General features: G+C 41.4%; 1 long non-coding RNA gene across 1 annotated transcript; it reads left to right on the top strand.

The window, feature by feature from the left end:
• The first annotated feature begins 854 nt into the window (after nucleotides 1-854).
• On the top strand, nucleotides 855-11,324 carry LOC126267427 (uncharacterized). The gene is made up of 3 exons (XR_007549004.1): nucleotides 855-947; nucleotides 10,985-11,064; nucleotides 11,189-11,324. It is a non-coding gene; the product is annotated as an uncharacterized LOC126267427 (long non-coding RNA).
• Nucleotides 11,325-21,032: the final 9,708 nt, after the last annotated feature.

Genomic DNA, 21,032 nt, shown 5'->3' with positions numbered 1-21,032 from the left:
ACTTGGTTGAAGAACATTCTGAACAATTAGAGCAATTGATTTGGCCACCCAGATCGCCCGGCATGAATCCCATCGAACATTTGCGGGACATAATCGAGATTTCAGTTGGTCCACAAAGTCCTGCAGCGGCAACAGTTTGGCAGCTACGGTCTGCTATAGCGGCAGCATGGCGCAGTATTTCTGCAGTAAAGTTCCGACGACTTGTTGAGTCCACGCCACGACCTTCTGCGCTATGCCGACGATAATAGGAAGCATCGCATGGCTTATGTCGATACAGTGTAATCCATGCCGTTGAAATCAACAAAGTCGCTGTCATAATCGGCAGCAATAAAAGCTAAGAAACTGCATCCGTACGTCACAAAATTTGTCGCTTAGTTCAATTTAATTTAGTGATTTTGTTACGTAACTTTGTTACGGACTCATTTACGGTGGGCTGTCTTAGCTGCTCGGCCCTTTATTGGTGATGCCACACCTCGCAGACAACGACGATAGAGACATCGTGTCTTCGACGTAGCGGCAAGTGGAACGTGAATCGAGCACGCGATGCTCGCTCCTGGATGCACGCCAAACGTCCACGTGCGCGCTGTCACGCAGCGCCGTTGCGCGGGGACGATATTCGGGAGCGCCGCTGAGGCAATAGCTGTCCACGGGCCGGCGGCGAGTCCCTCCGGCAATTACTTCCTGCTCCGGAAGGAAAAGCCGGTGGAAGCACTCGCTCCCACCACCCCTGGCTGCTCCAGCCTGTGGGATGCGCCCCGGCGGCGGACGGCGGCGCGTTCGTGGAAAGTGAAACCCGTCGGCCAGCTTGGAGGGGCTGCGCGCTTTATAAGCTGCCCGCCACCCCAGGTCGGCACCACAGCAGTCGCAGCGCAACTCTCAGCAGCAGCAACACTTTGCAGCCGCGAGCACCGAAACCAGCCGCAGGAATGGCCCTCCTCAAGTGCATCGTAAGTAACTACAACCGCCGCATTTGTCGGGAGTCGCTAACGTTAAACACCTGCTACGCCCCTCGTGATATAGGAGTAGGGCTAAGAATGGGAGGAAACCTAAACCTCAATCTCATTATAGATGATGCACTAGCCAATTTGGACAGGGAAAGGTCAGATATCAACGTTGGCATTGTTGACAGTGGCATTCATCTTTTGTTGTATTCGGGATTGCCAATACATTCATAAACGCCTAACGTGTTGCACAATTCCAGTTACAGGGGCAACAAATCTTTGGTTTTCAGTATTTCACATAATTACGAACGAAACGTAAAAATTTAAATTACTGCCATAAACTACCCATCCAGAGCTATAATCTTATGTGAAATACTTAACATGGTAAGACAGAAACTGTGTATATGTCTTCAGGTAGCACAACTCGTGGCATGAAAATTACCCAGACTATCTTCATCAAGTATTTGAGAACGAGAACACTTAAGTGGCTTCCATCAAATCTTACACGTAATTTCAAACTATTACCAAACTTCTCGCTAAAGCCCTCGCAAAATGACGAAGAGAAAAAAGTCGCTCACTCCAAATTTTGCTGTTCGTCCAGTAAAACTTCAGCATTAGGTATCACGTTTTAATTTGTTACTTATTTACGAAGAACTCTATTCCTAACACTTTTTTCCTGCACTACTGAATGTACCTGCAAAATTGTATCACTGTGCAACGCATAGTTCAGGAGGTATGACCTCACGAAATTGAAATACGTGGAAGACTAGCCTTTGCTTAAAACAGAGCGCCAATTAGCCTAACTGTACTCATCTAGTGCCTGATGAGAGCGCATAGTGACTTCCAACTAATATTAAACATGATTTCAAGTATTTTTTAATCTTTTTCTCGCTTACATAGTTTACGTCATATATTTGAAACGTTAACTCATTTGCAGATAGCTACTGTACACACCAGACTTCGATTACTTGTAGAGTCGGCGATTGAGGGTTTACTGGTTGAGACCTAAAACCGGAATTTTAACGTCACGCCTCGGCTTCAGAATTGTAACTGTTGCGTCATTTCTAGCGATGCTTCAAAATGTTCAAATGTGTGTGAAATCTTATGGGACTTAACTGCTAAGGTCATCAGTCCCTAAGCTTACACGCTCCTTAACCTAAATTATCTTAAGGACACACGCACCCAACCATGCCCGAGAGAGGACTTGAACCTCCGACGGGACCAGCCGTACAGTCCATGACTGCAGCGCCGGAGACCGCTCGGCTAATCCCACGCGCTCTAGTGATACTGGTGGGACGTCATATTTTGTGGTACTCATATTTTGTGAGGAATCTTGGCGCTTACCTTCCCGTCGTCAGCACTGGTATCGGAAATGAAGCACTTACTCAGATGAATAAGAGTGGGGACAGGTGATAGGTAAAGATTTCATGAACCCGAAAGTTTGTTTTAACATGACAATGCTTTAGTGAGTATGGTCATATTGGTTGTGTAGTGCCCTTACCTTCCTCCTACCTGTGAACTACTTGCACACTCAATTTAGAGGGATCTACAGCTTAACGTGGGCTCTGTAACACTGTGCAACTCGGCATTTTCTACATTAACAAGAAAGTCAAACAAGTGATAAGTAACAGATAAAACCCTAGGACTGCAATGGAATCGAATCTGAGATCTCTGGGTCGGCGTTGTGGCACTTTACCGTCGAGACACCGGCCATGTGAAAAAGCAATACCAGCGCTCGTCACAAGCGGTTGAGGAAAACTCTAGAAATTCTTAGTCAGGATGACGGGACGGGGAGTTCAAACCTTAGAGGGTAGTGTTAAGGCACTGCTTCTTCAAGCTCAAGGGATACTTTGTAATTTCGTTTAATAAAGCAGTAATTGCGGAGAAGCTGGTACAGCAAGGTATTACGTTGCGACGGAGAAGTATACCTTTACCTGGTTCGCTTCAAAATACTATTCACGAGAAAATCATACAAAACTGCCAACAATTACATGTTCGATTGTCACTAGCAACTAACTTCGGATCGTATAACTTACATCGCGTTACATTATACTGAATACAGTGGGGACGTCGCATGTCCCTCAATATGCAATAACATGCTAGTGTGGTTTCGTGATCTGAGAATAGTTTCTGATTACAGCCGGAGGCGGTAAATGTGTATGTTTATTGGTTGATTTTGTTGGTAAATTGATAGTATTTACAGAAAGCAATTCACACGAGGAAGATAAAAGGAAACATTGTAAAGGACGGTATCTTAGATTTACTTCGGTGGCGTCGAAAAATCCCGGAGTCGCGTGGTATCCAACTTGGATTAATCCTTTCCATCCCAGTAATGCAAAGCATTTGCATAATTGGCTTCCGATACCTGGAGAAGATGTACACCTTTTATCTGTACGAGTACTGTAACTGCATCAGTGTTAGCGTATTACGTGAAGACAGGCTAAGACCCCTACGCCAGTGTTACGTTCTTTACGGAGTAAAGCAGTAATGAATCGGGGAGTTCATTCCAATACTCCAATGATCTACAAGGATAGTTTTACTGTGGAGGTGATACATTCCTGTCTTCCTTCGACAAGCGAACATCTTTACCAATCAGATTACTGGCGTACGGACAGCATAGCATCGAATTTGGAAGCGGCACAGCTAGGAACTTTCTCAAGCACACAAAGCACTTCAAAAGGAAAATCACTCTAGGGCCGCGAGTCATAAAATCCTTAAGCTTACAGTCTGTCGTCTACTGCATCTTAACTGAGCCGTAGCGCTCCTTCGCGTGCTGAATTTAAATTCTGTGGCTCCATCTTCGACTACAGCTACATTAAAATTGTGTGGCTGAAGGCACTAAATATCAATTTCGTTTTGTAGCCCGATGTATACCAACAAGTGATGAACTAGAGAACTGAATGTCAGTGCTCTTTCGTTGGTGTCTTTAGCTTCTCCACTTCAACCGTCGGTATTAATGAAATGTTCTTCACTGATTGTAGACGCATTTGGAAGGAAGGAAGGTTGGGGTTCAACGGCCCGTCGAAGCAGAGGTCAAGAGATGGTCGATCGTTTGGTCAGACGGGGAGAGAAATTAAAGGCCGCCCGAAGAAGGACAGTCATATCAGCTCCCTGTATCTTCCTGCTATTACTCTGAGTCATGGCAGAGTATATTTCTTCAAAGAGAAATATTGGGTCTCTTATCTAACAAACTGCGTTGGAAAAGTAAACGTGTTCTACCCTTATGTAGGAAGGCACTATGTTTGTGTTAATGATGCTGCCAGGCAGGAGAGAGCTACTCCTGTAGAACTTGTTATCTTAAGAGCATTGAAAGACATTGCGGTAGACACTGTCAGAGCTTCTCATGTTTCCCATTTCGATTCGCATACGTGATGGACGATCTGAATGAGATGCTGGATCATTTGACCGTAGTCATTGGTGTCTCAGCACACTCTGTTTGGAGTCGGCCGTTGTGACCTAGTGGTTCTAGGTGCTTCAGTCTGGAACCGCGCTGCTGCTACGGTCGCAGGTTCGAATCCTGCCTCGAGAATGGATGTGTGTGATGTCCTAGATTAGTTAGGTTTAAGTAGTTCTAAGTCTACAGGACTGATGGCCTCAGATGTTAAGTTCCGTAGTGCTCAGAGCCATTTGATTTGAACAGTCTGTTTGGTTACAATCTGTTGCGCATGTGTGATGTAATACGTTACTACATTACAGACAGTAAGCAACACCGTCATTTTTCCTCGCCTTCAAAAGGACAATGAACAGGCCGAAAGAAGCTACAACAGATACATTTGTAACAGTTGTAAATGTCGACTAGACCATCAGACTAGGTATCGGAATAAATACGGCCGTGTTCGGTTTACATGCTCGCATATCAGTTAAAACAAGCTGCGACTATTTTTGTGTTTTCTTACAGTCAGCTCCAAAAGTAAACTACAAGGCTAAATGGGGCATATAGGTTGTATTATTTTCCGTATATCTGTCCTGATTTTACTGCTTGGTATAATATTACCTTCCAGAATGAGATTTTCACTCTGCAGCGGAGTGTGCGCTGATATGAAACTTCCTGGCAGATTAAAACTGTGAGCCCGACCGAGACTCGAAATCGAGACCTTTGCCTTTCGCGGGCAAAGAGAGAGGAGAGGAGAGGAGAGGAGAGGAGAGGAGAGGAGAGGAGAGGAGAGGAGAGGAGAGGAGAGGAGAGGGAATGGGGGGAGAGGGGGATGGAGAGAGAAAGACGAAAATGATAACCGATATGTAAATCTATACATAGTATCTTGTAAGCTTTTTCGAATTAATAAGATTTTAGGTTTTCAGTTGTTTTAGATTAATATGTTCGTAAATTTAATAAAGAACGGAGACCAGTGATATACTGAGTCTGATGTCGGAATGATTATCTAGTTGTCAATTGCCAACTAAGCTCCTACCATGATGTCAGAGGCCATATAGCATCGTCCATATTCCTAAAAACTGTAGCTAGTGCTAGCACAGAACATCTAATATCAACAAATTATTACTTCAGCCACCGAGTGTATTATTCTAATGGTAGGAGACATATGAGGTAACAAATTACGCATGAGAAGGTGAGCAGGATCCCTACGAGTATTACATTCGTTGCCTCGCTGAAACGAATTCGGGCTCGAGAGAAGTGTGAAGTCATCATTGGCTCTAGGAGATTCTTGACGCTCTTCTACATGAAGACGGTGCAGTTTTTAGCTTTCTCCTCACGTTCGTCGAACGGTGGCGGCGCTGCGCAAACTGTTTGCCAGCCACTTTGCAGCACGTAAGGCCAAGGACAGGAGGATTCATTTCTTTTTTAACTTATCAAACGCGGCAGATGCTGTTGTATGTTCTATTGTATAATACCAAGAGGTACGCAAGAGGTACCTTTAAGTTAGAGGTACGCGTGGACGGTGCAATGCTTTACTACGAGCACTCCTACCGGAAGTGACGTGACCTTGTATCCTTCGGCCCAGAAAGAGATCAAACAGTGCGTGATCAGAAGAGCAGATAGATGAGAAAAACAAATGACGTTGCGACTTCAGTTTTTCATGTGCACTCAGCGTTTTCACAGATGAAAGTGAAGCAATGACCTCGACAAAGCTAAGTGTTACAACAGATAGCAAATAGGGTTCGTATTCGGAAGAAGCAGGGTTCATATCTCGGCCCTGCTACCCACATTTAGATATCTCATGGTTTCGCCAGACAGATTAAGTCGGATGTCGATATGGTTCATTCGGAAAGTGTGCGGCTTATTTCCTCACTTATTATTGCCTTATCTCAGCTTTTACTTCATCTCTAATAATCTCGATTTAGACGTGATGTTAAAAACTAATTTTATTTTACGAGTTCTGTTCGGAAAGTGAGGAATGGTCGGTCACGAAATGGAAACCACTGTGAAAAATCCGATGAGGCTTTTCACACACGTTTTGGGCAGTGTCTCTAGTATGCCCGTCGATCGCATCAAGACGCAGTGCGAGCGAACAAAGGTGCCTAGAGCAACAATGTCTTAAGCCAAGTCGGAGGGCCCGCTGAGAGGCTTCACCTTAATGAATTCAGCCCACCTAACACAACTGCCACGCGCTTCCTTCTTCGTGGCAATTCTCTGCCGCACTCTGCAGGGGCAGTGAACACGCTCCTGCACCCTTTTCGATGGGAAGTGTTCGATCACCCACAACACATCCCTAACTGGCTCGTCCTGAGTATCATATCTGTTCACATGAAACGCTGGATACGAAGACAACACTCGGGTGCAGGCTACGCTCTGTAGACCACCGTAGAGAATTATCGGAAAACACAGCCTGCTGCATTCTATGACGATGGTGTTGGAAATTTGGTATTACGCTCCAACAAATGTCTAAGTCGGAGCGGCGGCTCTGTAGAAAAGTGCCTGGAAGGTGTAGCTAAACGTGCAAAGAAAACACTTTTGATTTTCACTGTGGTTTCCATTTCGTGACCGATCGTCCCTTACTTTCCGAACAACCCTCACTTTTTCTTTTGTGTAGCCTCGAATCCTTAGTCGCCCAGTGATACGTAATCATTAGTATTCCCGCACCATGCCAAATCATACTAGTGAGAGCGTGATCTAAGAACATTTATAGTTAATTTTCTTGTAATTTTAATTCCCAGCAGATAATATGTGATAGGTTCATATCCTAATTTTTACTGTTCATGCACGGTAGCTGCACAACAGTCACTACGTGATAAAAGACTCACAAATTTTCAAGATTAAACAAGCTCATGTAGTTATATTAATAATTTGTTTGTGAGATGTCGTGTTCTTAAAGCCAGTGTTAAATGCATAAGATCACTGAGTAGGGAGAGATTTACTTTAAGTACATTACTTTAAATAGCACTGATTGTTTTCAAATTTACCTGCCTTGCAATTATGTGAGAGGAAGTAATGTTTTTCGTGATGTATTTTGGAACGTCTGCTACCTGGTGATTAGAAGTAAACGTGTCATAGCGAGCAATGTCTTTTTAGTAGCATTTCAAACTGACGCTCTCATCATGTCCTGGTATATCAATAAGAATAATATGAACAAATGTCAGCCGGCCTTGGAGGCCAAGCGGTTCTAGGCGCTTCAGTCCGGAACCGCGCGACCGCTGCGGTCCCATGTTCGAATCCTACCTCGGGCATGGATATGTGTGATGTCCTTAGTTAGGTTTAAGTAGTTCTAAGTTCTAGGGGACTGATGACCTCAGATGTTAAGTCCCATAGTGCTCAGAGCCATTTGAACCAACAAATGTCATATTTCCTGTTTCGCGTTTAAATTTACCCTTAGTTTACTCCGTTGTATCCTTTGCAAGAGTCCACAGAACGCGTTCTAGTGTTTAGTGTCGTTGTACCTAGATTGCACTGACCCGGTTTCAGTTCTCGTCTGCCTCGAAGATTTTCTTCGCCCAAGGACTGAAAGTTTGTTTTGTCCTGATCATTCATCTTATCTTCATCACAAAGACACTCAAATCGCCGAAGTGGACTCAAATAGAAAAATTTCAAGCCGGCGGCAGAACAGCCCCAAACGCTACCTTCCGAGCAATACGGTCACACGATCATTCCATTTCATTCTTCCTTGAAGCAAAGTATAGCATAATGGTGCTTCAGCAAAGTATTAATACATCACTTACTCTTGCTGCAAGGGGCTGTGTAGAAACATTTTCGGAAATCGGTGAGCACGATTTTTACTTAAGCTCCTTCTTACATAGTGTTTTGTACAACTTGTACCCAAGGAGGGAACAAAACTGTAGGAGAGTGTGGCGTATATTTTACCACCTTAGTAAAATACTCCATAAAGCACAAGTAATGGTAAAAATGCATTACAACGTGACGATGTAGCTTTTTAATACAATAGCTTTTGTCTGTATTCAGAGAGAAATATATTAATTAAGAAAAGAGTGATTCCTAGCATTTCAAATTTATCTCTAGTTTCGTGACGAATTTTTTTCTGATCGGTTGGTGTGGCCCACCATACAATCACCATTTTTTCAGATACGAAACAGTTTAAATTTTCGCCAGTTAATGTTTAAATTGTTTTACTGTTTCCCTCAAGTTTTACGTGTATTAGTTCTTAAATTTATAACGAGATCTTTAACAGAAACATAAATCGTCGACATCTGCTTAAAGTTAATAAGCCCAGCACTCCTACACTTGATGCGGAATTCAGTTATCCGAAGAACACCCACGACACACAATGCATGCTAGATTCTCATGCAGTGTACAGAGATGTTTCCCCTCCTGTTTTTATTCGTAGTCTTGAATGAGACATCTACATACCTGACGTCTACCCGAGCTTGTAGACCGACTTAACGTAGTGGCCTCTGGTTAACTTGACGCGTGTTTTCGTAAACGCTAAATACAAACCATTTCCAGTCATCTTATTTCCCCTGTTAAATCTGTACGATAATGTCAGTTTTTTGATAAGATCCTAGAGAAATCTTAAGAAGTTATTTCCGCGATAATGACATTAGCCGCACATCCAAAATTTCGTGCGCTTCTTCTATTTTTTTCCCATGCCTTTCATCGAAAACTTTGAGGTCCCATACCCACTCTGTTATTAGTTCTTGGTACTTTTTACCATTCTGCTGTAGTCGAAATCGAGATTCTGTTTCCTAGTGCCTTTTCCTCGTTGCGTTCATGCAACCCTTACGACCTGAAACATGTGTAGGTCACAATACGGGACATAAGTTGTGAAGGGAAACGAGTTGCGGTAACAAGATAAAAGGCAAGTTTTGTTTAAAAATTTGTATAAATACTCAACACTTATCTTCTCAGTCGCTATTATTTACTATTATTTCAAACCAGTTTACAAATGGTGAATGACGAAACGTGATGTGATACAACAACTAGCAGTCACAGAGACAAAGTAAACTCAATACAACCTGATCTGCAACGCTGACTGATTGCACGCAATGGAGTACCATTGGCGCTACTTGCCAAACCATCGTAGTGTGCTGCTCCCTGCTGCCAGATCCTGTATACATTAAGTGGGCAAAACAGCCTTCCAGGCCTAAAAGGTGATACCTGGCGCTGTCCCTCTCCAGCTACCAGTCAGGTGTATACCTTTGGCGCTGCACCGGGCTGTCCACCACACTCATTACTTCCTGCGTGTTCAAGGAGTGGTCCAACCGGCTCTGAGAAAGTGACGGGACGGGTTGTTCATAGAGTGGCCTTGTTCCACATCACTCGTTCCGCTTCATCCCATCCACCTCCGGTTTCTCTTCCTACTCCTGTAGCCGTGCGTTCACCTGAGTGCAACAGATGTTTGGGTGGGCGCGGTCAACGTTTCACTGCTGTCTCTACCTTTTACTTTCACATTACCGGCCGCCTAAAGACGCGCGTGGCACAGGAAACATTTCATGAGTGTTCCTGGAGCCGTGTCGCATCGTCCTCCCAAGTCAAGTAAAACAGTAAATAATTACAAGAGTTGCATCTTCTGTCCTACTTATCAACCACAAAAAAGGTCTTAAGGAGTCTAAAAATACTGCATAATAATAATAATGTGCAATACACATTTTGTGCCGGCCAGAGTGGCCAAGCGGTTCTAGGCGCTGCCGTCTGGAACCGCTACGATCGCAGGTTCGAATCTTGCTTCGGGCATGGATGTATGTGATGTCCTCAGGTTAGTTAGGTTTAAATAGTTCTAAGTTCTCGGGGCTGATGACCTCAGAAGTTAGGTCGCATAGTGCTCAGAGCCATTTTAAACACATTTTCAAAATGGACTGGCCTAAATGGACTCGCCTCTTTAGTTAAGCTGTCGAGATACGGGATCGAATCCGAGGTACGGTTGAGGAAGGTAATCCGGTGGGAGGGACGGAAAAGGATCCAATGAGCTGTGTGAGAAGAGTTATTTGAGGAAGAAGCGTGGTCGCCTCCACTTCTAAAGCTGAAATAACGAGAGGAATAGCGGTGTGCAGAGTAAAGCGCTTGCCCGATGCTGCATTTCAGACATCATAGGCAGAAGACGAAGCAGCAGCCGAACGGTATAATCCGTAGGAAAATAGCGACACTGAGATCATTATTATTAAGTACGTAACTGCAAGAATATCACATAGCCACACGACCTGAGTTCTTTAGCCTCTTCGTACGCACTCAATAACTCTGTTGGCTTGGGTCGACGGATGAAACAGTGTCGATGTGTGTAACTCCCTGTCAAAGCTGGTCTGCACAGTTTTTCGTGGTTAATCATTAACATGGCACTATCTTATGTTTACAGCCTTCTTCCACAATTTTCAGGCTAGAGCTCAGACTTCAGAAAATTTATGTTCTTTAAGCTGAAATCGATCTTCCACGTCCTTAATTCGTTGAATTCGAATAAATCACAGTTTTGCTTCTGTTTATTATGAGACAGACTGACACTTTCTTTCGTTGTCCTTATATACACAACTACACGAAGTGCAGTATAGCAAGTTATAAACAGTGCTTTACGTGTACCACTGAAAAACCAATACGGTTACAGACCGTTTTTACAGTGCCACTTCCGGACGCCCTTGTTTTCCTATATGATTCTGTTGCGCTCCATGTGTTCTTTGCCAATACTTAATGCTTGCTTTTCTGTTTCCAGCTTCTTCTCGTGGTGGCTGTCCTAGCCCTGGTGGCAGCTAACCCCATCCCGGAGCCAGGAAACCTGGGAGGTGGTAAACAGTGAGTACAGACTACTTCGTTAACATATACTATGTAGTTCTTCTAAACGATTTAATGCCGATGTTCCGTTGTCGAGCAGACAAAAGCAGATCCACTTGACTGACGCTACCTTCTTGTTTTGCAGCGAGCACTTCATAATCCACGTGCCGTACCACGTGCACACAGTACACCACCACCACGTGAAGAAGGTCCACGTGCCTGTCTACATCAAGGAGGAGCACCATGGCTGGCACCCGTGGGACTAGGCGCTTAAGCGAGGCAAGTCGCCCTTCTTCCTCACTCACTCGTCCTATTTCTGACATCAGTTGTGTGTAGCTAAGTACACTGCGCAACGGGATTAAAGGATCACATCTTCCAAAACCCACAATTCTTACCCGTCACGAAGCTGAAGTCTGAAATCTGGCTCACAAGTGCGTGCAACATTTCTCTGTAATCAGAATGAGATTTTCACTCTGCAGCGGAGTGTGCGCTGATATGATACTTCCTGGCAGATTGAAACTGTTTGCCGGACCGAGGCTCGAACTCAGGACTTTTGCCTTTCGCGGGCAAGCGCTCTACCGTCTGAGCTACCCAAGCACGACTCACGCCCCGTCCTCACAGCTTTACTTCTGCCAGTATCTCGCCTCCTACCTTCCAAACTTTATAGAAGCTCTACTGCGAACCTTGCAGATAAAAAAAAAAATGGTTCAAATGGCTCTGAGCACTATCGGACTTAACATCTATGGTCATCAGTCCCCTAGAACTTAGAGCTACTTAAACCTAACTAACATAAGGACAGCACACAACGCCCAGTCATCACGAGACAGAGAAAATCCCTGACCCCGCCGGGAATCGAACCCGGAAACCCGGGCGCGAGAAGCGAGAACGCTACCGCACGAACACGAGCTGCGAACGAACCTGGCAGAACTAGCACTCCTGAAAGAAAGGATATTGCGGAGAAATGGCTTAGCCACAGCCTGGGGGACGTTCCCAGAATGAGATTTTCACTCTGCAGCGGAGTGTGCGCTGATATGAAACTTCCTGGCAGATTAAAACTGTTTGCCGGACCGAGACTCGAACTCGGGACCTTTGCATTTCGTGGGCAAGTGCTCTACCGTCTGTAACGGCGCGAAATCGCGGCATTCAGCGACGTCACCGTCGGTCCCGACGACGTTTCAAACAGCAAAGAGTCGACACTTGGCCGAGCGGTTCTAGGCGCTGCAGTCTGGAACCGCGCTACCGCTACGGTCGCAGGTTCGAATCCTGCCTCGGGCATGGATGTGTGTAACAGATTAGTTAGGTTTACGTAGTTCTAAGTCTAGCGGACTAATGACCTCAGCAGTTAAGTCCAATAGTGCTCAGAGACATTTGAACCATTGGCTCCAAAAGGCAGCAGGGAATGACGTAAGTAGTGTCAATAAAAACACTCCTTTCCCTTGGTCGTTGATTCTCACACATTTCGCGTTCGAAAACGAAGTCCGCAGTGCGACGAGCAACAGTAAGACTTCCTTCGCAACCATTGACACTGCTGACACCCTTGTGCATTTCAACCCTTCCCTAAGGACTCGTGTGGCTACATCCCCATCAAACATGATCGCACCCGTTTGGAGCCCAGTGCGACCGCAGATTTTGCTCTTGCGTACAGGTTGGAACCACTAAGGACCGTTCGAAACCATTTGGCGAAAATGATCGGAAGCAGTAAAGGGTTTTTATGCTTTTTCACCATTGTACAAAGCTGCTATTATCTCGAGATTCATTATCTTCTGAGGTGCACGTAAAACAATTTGAAACTGGACTCATCAGTACAAATAAGTGCTAAATATGGTCTCAACTATTATAGAGGTTTCATCGATGTAAATGTTTGACGTTAAACACAGGAAGCATTTCGACACATGGGTCTACTTGTCTTAAGAAATAATTGCTGAAAAGAAAATTTTCGTGTCTTCACTCAGTCAGATACACAGAAATGTAACATTCAGACAGCTACTTACATCGTGAAAGCCTGGGTATTTTCCCTTAAAATTTACTCCGATCATAATACATCATTTCAAATCCGTTAAATTACTTGTAAATTTGATGTAGAACTCGTAATGAGAGATGTAGTACCTACGCTGACAGTTCTTCTTCTGTGTTCCAGGCTGACGGCAGGCGGAGTTTCTGGAAGAGACACATCGGGATCCGCACTACCTCATTACCTCACTACATCTCATCTCACTTCATGTCATTTTCAATTCACCATCCACTCATTTCACCAATATGTAATTAACGTTGTATTCCGTTGTTCTTTTTTACCGCCTTTTTTATTCCTAACTGTTATTTGTTATACAGTATTATTAATTAATAAATACTTTTTGTACAGTTAAATGAAGAGTATTTTTTTGCTACGCATTACTTTCCCTATTTCCACATTCCTTCTTAGTTGTCTAAAATTCATCTGTAAATACTACTTCGTTCTCAATCGCTTATAATATTACAATGAAACTGACCAACAAATTTTACGACTAAAATATGTAATGTCACACTCAATAAAGGCCATATTTATAGAATAAGACATAAAACGTCACATTCCATCTGAATCCCAAGATGAAGAACTTTCTGTAGCACCATAGACACAAAAGATTATTCTCACTCTATTAATAAGTGAAGTTATTAAAGAACAGCCATTTGTTTGGTCCGTCTGATCTCTAACAATCAAAAAACCTAATTACATTCTCAGAGCTCACCCCAAAAACTGTGTTTTCACATAGGCTATTGCGTGCAACTGATCGCTCCTACTACTCTCAGTTCCTACTGTGAAGACCTCACTGTCATGTCGAATGTGCTGTCCAGATATGTACAGTGTGCTCTTTTCACTCCTTGTCACTGTTAATTATTTATAAAAATTGCATCATTGGCAAGAAACTAATTTTAGATCTTAACTTACTTGAGATATCATGACATTCTCAGGAATATGGCTGAAACCAGTGAGAGCCTGTAAATGAGCTGCTTGATTACAGAAATTTATTGCCTTTACAGTCTTCAGCTACTCTAGAGTGTTCTGTGCTCTTCTTGCTAGATGTAGTCTACAACTTCTGTGCATCAGAAATTTGGTAATATCGAAATAATTTCCTATGTACATTTAAAACCCTTCAGAGGAGTCACTAAAACCACAACTATGTAATAATATTTCATTATAGACACTTTGATCATCTAGGCACTGATTACATGTGACAGTGTGAATTGTGAAAGCTTTCCAAGTACGAAATGTAATTTATATAGGTATCATTTTCTCTGAGAAATATTTGATACACTTAGATGTTAGAGTAACACATTCTAAGACGTAGGAAAGATATTCAAAATTAAATTCAGCAGGTGCCAACATGTAACTTTCCATTTTCCACAAATAAGCTTCACCAAAACAGACTTTAATCTTTTAATGAGAAATGCACTACATGTTGTTCCAATAACACTATTGTCAAAAGGCAGAAATAAGTATTTCACTAAAAAATTATCTGTGTCAAAGGAATTCTACTTTTTGGAGAGTCTAAGACTGCAAACAAGATGGATCTTCATTTTCGTCAGTTTAATAGCTATCCTATGAATCATGATACACTTGGCTGATTCTTCGACTACGACAAATGTTTGAGGAATGCTCAGTACAGTAAGAAATATTTAGACGATATTGTAGACTGCAGAAACATAAAAAACCATTAATTTTTTACTTTATTACCAAATTAATTTTTTCCTCTTATCACCATTCAAAGAAATTTGTTAAATCAGCAAAAATATCTAGTCATAAATTGTGTTACTTGGGGAAAGTAAAGGCGGTAGTATCAGGATTAGTTTGAAAATTAACAAACACAGAAGAAATTTACCTGCAGATTTTTTTCGTCAAGTGGTCTTTCTTTTTAAATACTTACTCATATGTTTGTTGCCATTTTAGTGATTTTTTGCAGTTTCAATTAAATGTCTTAATACTATGAAATGATTTAATTTGAATCCTCATAAAGATTTGTAAGCACAAAGATTAGTCAGTACTCCAAACAATTCAAGAAATGATGCAGTTTAAATGAAGAAGAGAAATGTCATGAGTTACTAGTCATCCAGCAAATGTAGTGGAGAACAGAAAAATCTGATACGGTATCTCACAAAAGCTAAAACCCTGAGCATTAAGTGCTGCAAAATCTCTCTTTTCCATGTACGGCTGTTTGACTGGGAAAGAATGTGTTGTAAAATGTTAAATATCAGTTGGTTTGTCTTACTTCTGCCATTACTGTTGCTGCTATTAATTCTGTGCATTATGAAATGCTCATACTTTTGTAGTGCTTCAGCAGTTACCAGATTCATCATCATCATCTTGAACAGTTTCCAGCCCCAGGCAGGGTCTGTTTTGAATGTAAGCCTCACCGTTTAGTCCTATTTCCCGCCATTTTTCTGTGTTCACTTGGTCCAGTCCTCAACTCTTTTTAAACGCATTTCTCCACAACTTTCAGCCATTTATTCCTGTTTTCCTCTTGGTCATTTCCTTCATATCTTCATTTAACATATCTCCCTGGAAATCGTCTCATTTTCTGCCCTCTTTAAGTGCCAGTACATCTCAACCTTGATGCTTCTAAACTGCACTGCAAGGGATCCCCTTTAATTATTTCCCTTAATCTTTCATCCCTCATATTATCTCTCCTTGTTTCTATTATCAGACATGCCTGTAATCTGCTTACATCTGTTTTCTTCATTATCCTTGTTTGAAATAGATAAGTTAATATCGGGTTGTAGTAACTTCTATATATTAGTTCTTTGCTTTTTTGTGGGTCTTCTTTGTTCCAAACAACACTCCTAAACCTTGGCAGGAATAGTTCTGCCTATATGCCATGTTCACTCATCTCCCTTTCATTTTTTTCTGTTTTCACATTTTCTACCTTCTTCAGTTGTGCACCTCCAGTCCTTATTCTGCTACTCTGACTATCTTTCTTTCTAGTTGTGATTAGAATCACATATTTATTTTCATTAAATTTCGTTCCACTCTGTCTCATTTTTTATTCCAAAACATCCAGCTATTGCCGTATCTACTCCACCCTGTTTCCCCATATTGTCAAGTCATTTGAAACACAATTGCTTTCATCTTATCTTCTACAGTTTTTTCTGCTACCCTAGTAATTTTCTCATCCAAGATCACTATGAAGAGGAGGGCAGACAAGACACTTCTCTGTTTTACACCACTTATATGCTGGAATCAGTCTGTCCTTTCATTTCCCACTTTCACACAACTCAGATTTCCACTTTACATCGCTTCCACGTTGCTTGTTTTCCCTTTTTCCACTTACTTCTCTTCTAAGCTTCCCAGATTTCTCATTTACAGATGCTATCAAATGCCTTTTCTATACTGAGAAAGGACATCACAAGGGCTTCCCTCAAACTCATAGTGGTGCTCTTGGATACATCTCACTGCAAGTATGAGAACAACTGTTGACCTTCCAAGTCAGAGGCCATACAGTCACTCTCTCTCCTTGGATAGATCCTCCTCTCCAGGAACTTTTCATATGCGTTGGCACAGTGTGGTATCAGCCAGACTTCTCTGTAGTTTCTACAATCCTTTAAAGACAATTTGTGCCCTCTTCCAGTGTTCTGGAGTATTCTTCTCATTAAATACCATCCTCATCATGAAATATAGGCACTGTTTCCCAACCTCCACTACTGCCTTCACCATTTCACCACTTACTTCAACTACACCAGGTGCTTTTCCCACTTTCATCTCATCTATAGTCATCTATAGTCATTTACAGTCACTATGTTAGGTCTTTCCTTCCCCCTCCCTCCCCCTCTCCACAGAGTTTACTTCTAACCCATTTAGTTTATTATCCTCATCTCCAAGTCCATTTGGATTTAGAAAGTGCTCAAAGTACTTCTTCCACATTATCTTCAGTGTCTCTTTTATATTAACCTCTTTTCCATTTTAATCCCTCTTGTAGCATCCTCTCTCAGCCTCTCCTCTTCCTTTGACAATTCTATACATTACTTTCTTGTTTCTCTGCTATCATCCACCAGTAGCTTTGTCCATTTTTCCATCCACTTTCTTCTCTCCTCAGCTGTTGTCTTCTTTGCCTCTTTCTCCTCTCATTCTAATTCAGTCCTTTCTTGTCCTTCCTTCCCATTACCTTCTTGACCCTCTGACTGCTCCTTGGGGTCTCCTTCCACTGGAGCTAGTCCTACCTCATTTAGCTACAACAGTTTTTACCATGGCACTTTTAAATTGTCACCATTTCTCTTCTCCTGTTTTTGATTTCTCCTTTGGTAAGCTTTCCCTTATAATCTCCTGGTATTTTTCCATGACTTACTTCTTCATTTTTGCTTACTCTAATTCTCCTTTCTTGGTTCTCTGTCTTCTCCCATTCCTTCATGGTTCTCATGCACATCACCAGTTGCCAGTAATTAGTATCCAGTGCTTCAGATGGTAGTACCTTTAAATCCATTACAGTCATCTTAGTGCCATAGTCATACAGCATGTAATCCAACAAAGATTTCTGTAATAGATTCCTGTTGTGGCTCTCTTTTTCCAAAGTCAAGTTTTATCTATCACTAAATTATTTCTATTGGAGAGTTCCAGTAATCTCCTTCCTTCTTCATTCTACTTCCTCATCCTTCTGCTCCTAGTACACTTTCATAGCCTTGTCATTCATTCATTACATGTGCATTCAAGTCTCCCATGACTATATCCTTTGTCCATTCAACTGCTGTTGTAATTATTTCTCAAAGTCCTCCTCCTCTTGATGTACAGCCCAGTTAAGAGGCATACCTCTAAACTATCTCCATACTTTTTCCTTTTGTCATTATTCTGACCTCCATTATCCTGTCATGTATCCCCTGTACCTCTTCTTTCAGACCATCCCTCACAACAGCTCCCACTCCTTTTGTTCTTTGTTTTTCGTTTCCACTCCAGTACAATCTATAACCTTTCTGCAGTTCAAGCTAGTGTCACAGTCAGAATAATTGTCTATAACAGACGTAACTGAATCCAGATCCAGTGATGGACTGCACTTGAATCAGTTAATTTAAGAAAACTTGCAGATCTATAGCATCTGGAATGTACTAGGAAATTGCTCTTAATTAGTGTATGAAAAAAAGGCATGAGCTTCACTTTGAAATAGATGCCATGAAGATTTCAATAGATAGCTGTCTGGGAGGTGAGTCTTGCAATGCAGAGATGAGCACAGCATGTTACAGAGTTTAGGCTTGGAAAGAGAACAAGATCTGCAAGTGTTCCTGTAAACAGCTTAGTAAACAAAAACTGCTGAAAGATATGGTGATACTAAGTTAGCAGCCTCAAGACCTGCAGTTGGGATAGCTGTCTAATCAGCATACTTTGACTTCTGTCCCTACCCTTCACTTAAATCTCACAAACAGTGTTAAAATTAAACATTCTATGAAGTTGACAATAAAGTCAGCTAGCCCACAGTGTATCACTACTGAAACATAGTATGTTCTTTCTCTGACAAAGTATAAATTTATTTGGTTCCCATAATAAATCTTAATCAAGTTGGCTAGAGGAAAGTTTATGGCAATTAATTTTATATTTTTAGGATTGTACTGAAAAACAGTAGCACACCATTAATATTGCATTAATTCACAAGAATTACAAGTATTTTTTGACGTACCAAAATGTAAAATGGTGTTCCAGTGAAGCCGAATAGCATTCATGGCATACACACATAATATGTAGGTGGATATTTTGTGAAGGAAGCAGCCTAATCAAAATGTGTGCATTTTAACTTTTCATAGAGGAAGGTCACATGACTGGCATCTTGCTTCCTTCTGAGAATGAAACCACAAAATTTAGATAGAAATTCATCTCAAAACATACACATACTTCTAAAGATGCACATCTCGACAGATTGCCTGAACTGTTTTACATGTGTATCTACATATGATATTTTTTATGGCTCAATACACTGAATAGCTTTGTGCTGAAAATCATATCAGTTATGATTCACACATCATTATGGAGATTTTTAGTTAACATAAAACAACAATAATCTAAATCTAGCCTCTGTGAAGTAATAAACTTTTGGACACAGATTTTACATCCCCTGCAAAAGTCACCTTTTTTTGTGCACTTAAACCTTAAAATTCATGGTTCACAAATGCTCCAATTCAATCACAAAAACAGACTGAAGTGCTAAATTGGAAGACTAAGGACAATGAAAATGCACCCAATTACTGGACAACAATTTCAACAGTACCTCTGATGTCATTCACAGTCAGGATTCATGTCTGTAGTGACAAGCATCGAAAGCACTGTCACAATGCAGTTCATAAGCTACATTGAGAATACAACATGTAGGAACTTTCATGTTATAAAGACACTAAATCTCACATCTCTGTCCTTATTGTTAAAGAGGTATCAGTTATGTATGTAGGGCAACTTCAATCAAAATGGACCTACCTGTCTTAAATTTGTTAACCATAAAGGAATTTCTTTATCTTTTCTACAGCGAATGCCAACATGGAAACACATTTGACACACATACTATCTCAAAAATAAGAAAAGAAACCTCAGAGAGGTCATAGGTAAACATTATTAACTGAATCAAAATATTTCCAGAAATATGTGGGAGATTATTTAAACATTCAACATAAAACAAATATTGTAGAGAATTTGGAAGTATATGTCTTGATTGATTTAAGGTCATTCAACAACATGAATATTACTGTGGAAAAGGCGGATGTGAGATTCATATTTACTGGAAAAATTCTAAGGATGTTCAATTCATGTGTGATGTATATAACAAACAAAACCCTTGTTGAACCAGTTCTTGACTACTGTATGATGGCATTAGATATTGACCAAGTTAGATTAATGAAAGATATTTAGAAGAGTAAAATAAGAGAGAACATACTTCATTTTGTGTGAGGTAGCACAACAACAGCACACTGAACTCAAATTTGTCTGTCTGTATTCATTATTACTGTTCTGATGTGTGTGTTCCATGACTTCTCAATTTGCTTAATACAAATCCTTGGAAAAGACAGGGCTGTTTTCCTTTCTCCCAATCTGAGCTTGTGCCCCATCTCTAGTCATCTCACCCATTTGCACAATTTTATATACTTCGCAGGTCTGTTAAGTGAGCGTGAGGTCTGAAAATAAAATTTCAGTGGAAACCATACAAGACAGGCATAATGTGTTCAGGAGAGCCATACCCACAAAATGCTCAGGGCCTGTGTGCAAAAATGTGTACATGGTATCTCTCATTCAATAACCATTATTAGAGATAAATTTGAGCTTATTCACAGAAATATTGATGACATTTCATTGTGTTTACCAGCTAAAATAGAAAAGAAAAGTGGAGAATGAATCTGGCATAATATTTATCCTTTGTCACATAATGTCTGGTCGCTTGCAGAATACAGATGCAGACATGGATCCATGGGAAACTATCACCATTCCCCTAAGAGGAAGGACACCAAAAGAAAAATTAATCAGATCCCGTGTAGCCTCCTTAAAATGCTGAAAAATATTTGCAGAATATAGATGAGAGAACAAGAATATGATTGAGAGTAATAAAAAAATAGGCTACAGTGTAAATTTTGTAGAAGGGACTCACAAATCTTTAACCCAGCTTGTAATTGAAAAGATGATCATTGTAGAGGTGTACTAAAGTCAAACTGGGTAAAAATGAGCACAAATGTTATTTCTAGGGTATATATGACCATGCTGTGATGTTGCAACAGGCAAGTGGTACGGGATAAGAACTACACTGATGAGCAAATCCATTATGACCACTTGTTTAATAGCTTGTTTGTCCATATTTGGAATGAAATACATCACTGATTCAACATATCAGGGATCCAACAGTTTGTTGGCAGGATTGTGGAGGAAGGTGGCATTAGATGTTTATGCACAGATTATGTAAGGTGTGTAAATAATGGGCCAATATTTTATGTACATGGTGATGGCACCAAATAGTGACCCATATGGGTTCCGTAGTATTTACATTAGGTGACTCTGATCACAGAGA

This window comes from Schistocerca gregaria, chromosome 4, assembly GCF_023897955.1.
Source record: "Schistocerca gregaria isolate iqSchGreg1 chromosome 4, iqSchGreg1.2, whole genome shotgun sequence".
Classification (NCBI taxonomy): Eukaryota; Metazoa; Arthropoda; class Insecta; order Orthoptera; family Acrididae; genus Schistocerca; species Schistocerca gregaria.
This window is presented reverse-complemented; position numbering and strand designations above follow the sequence as displayed.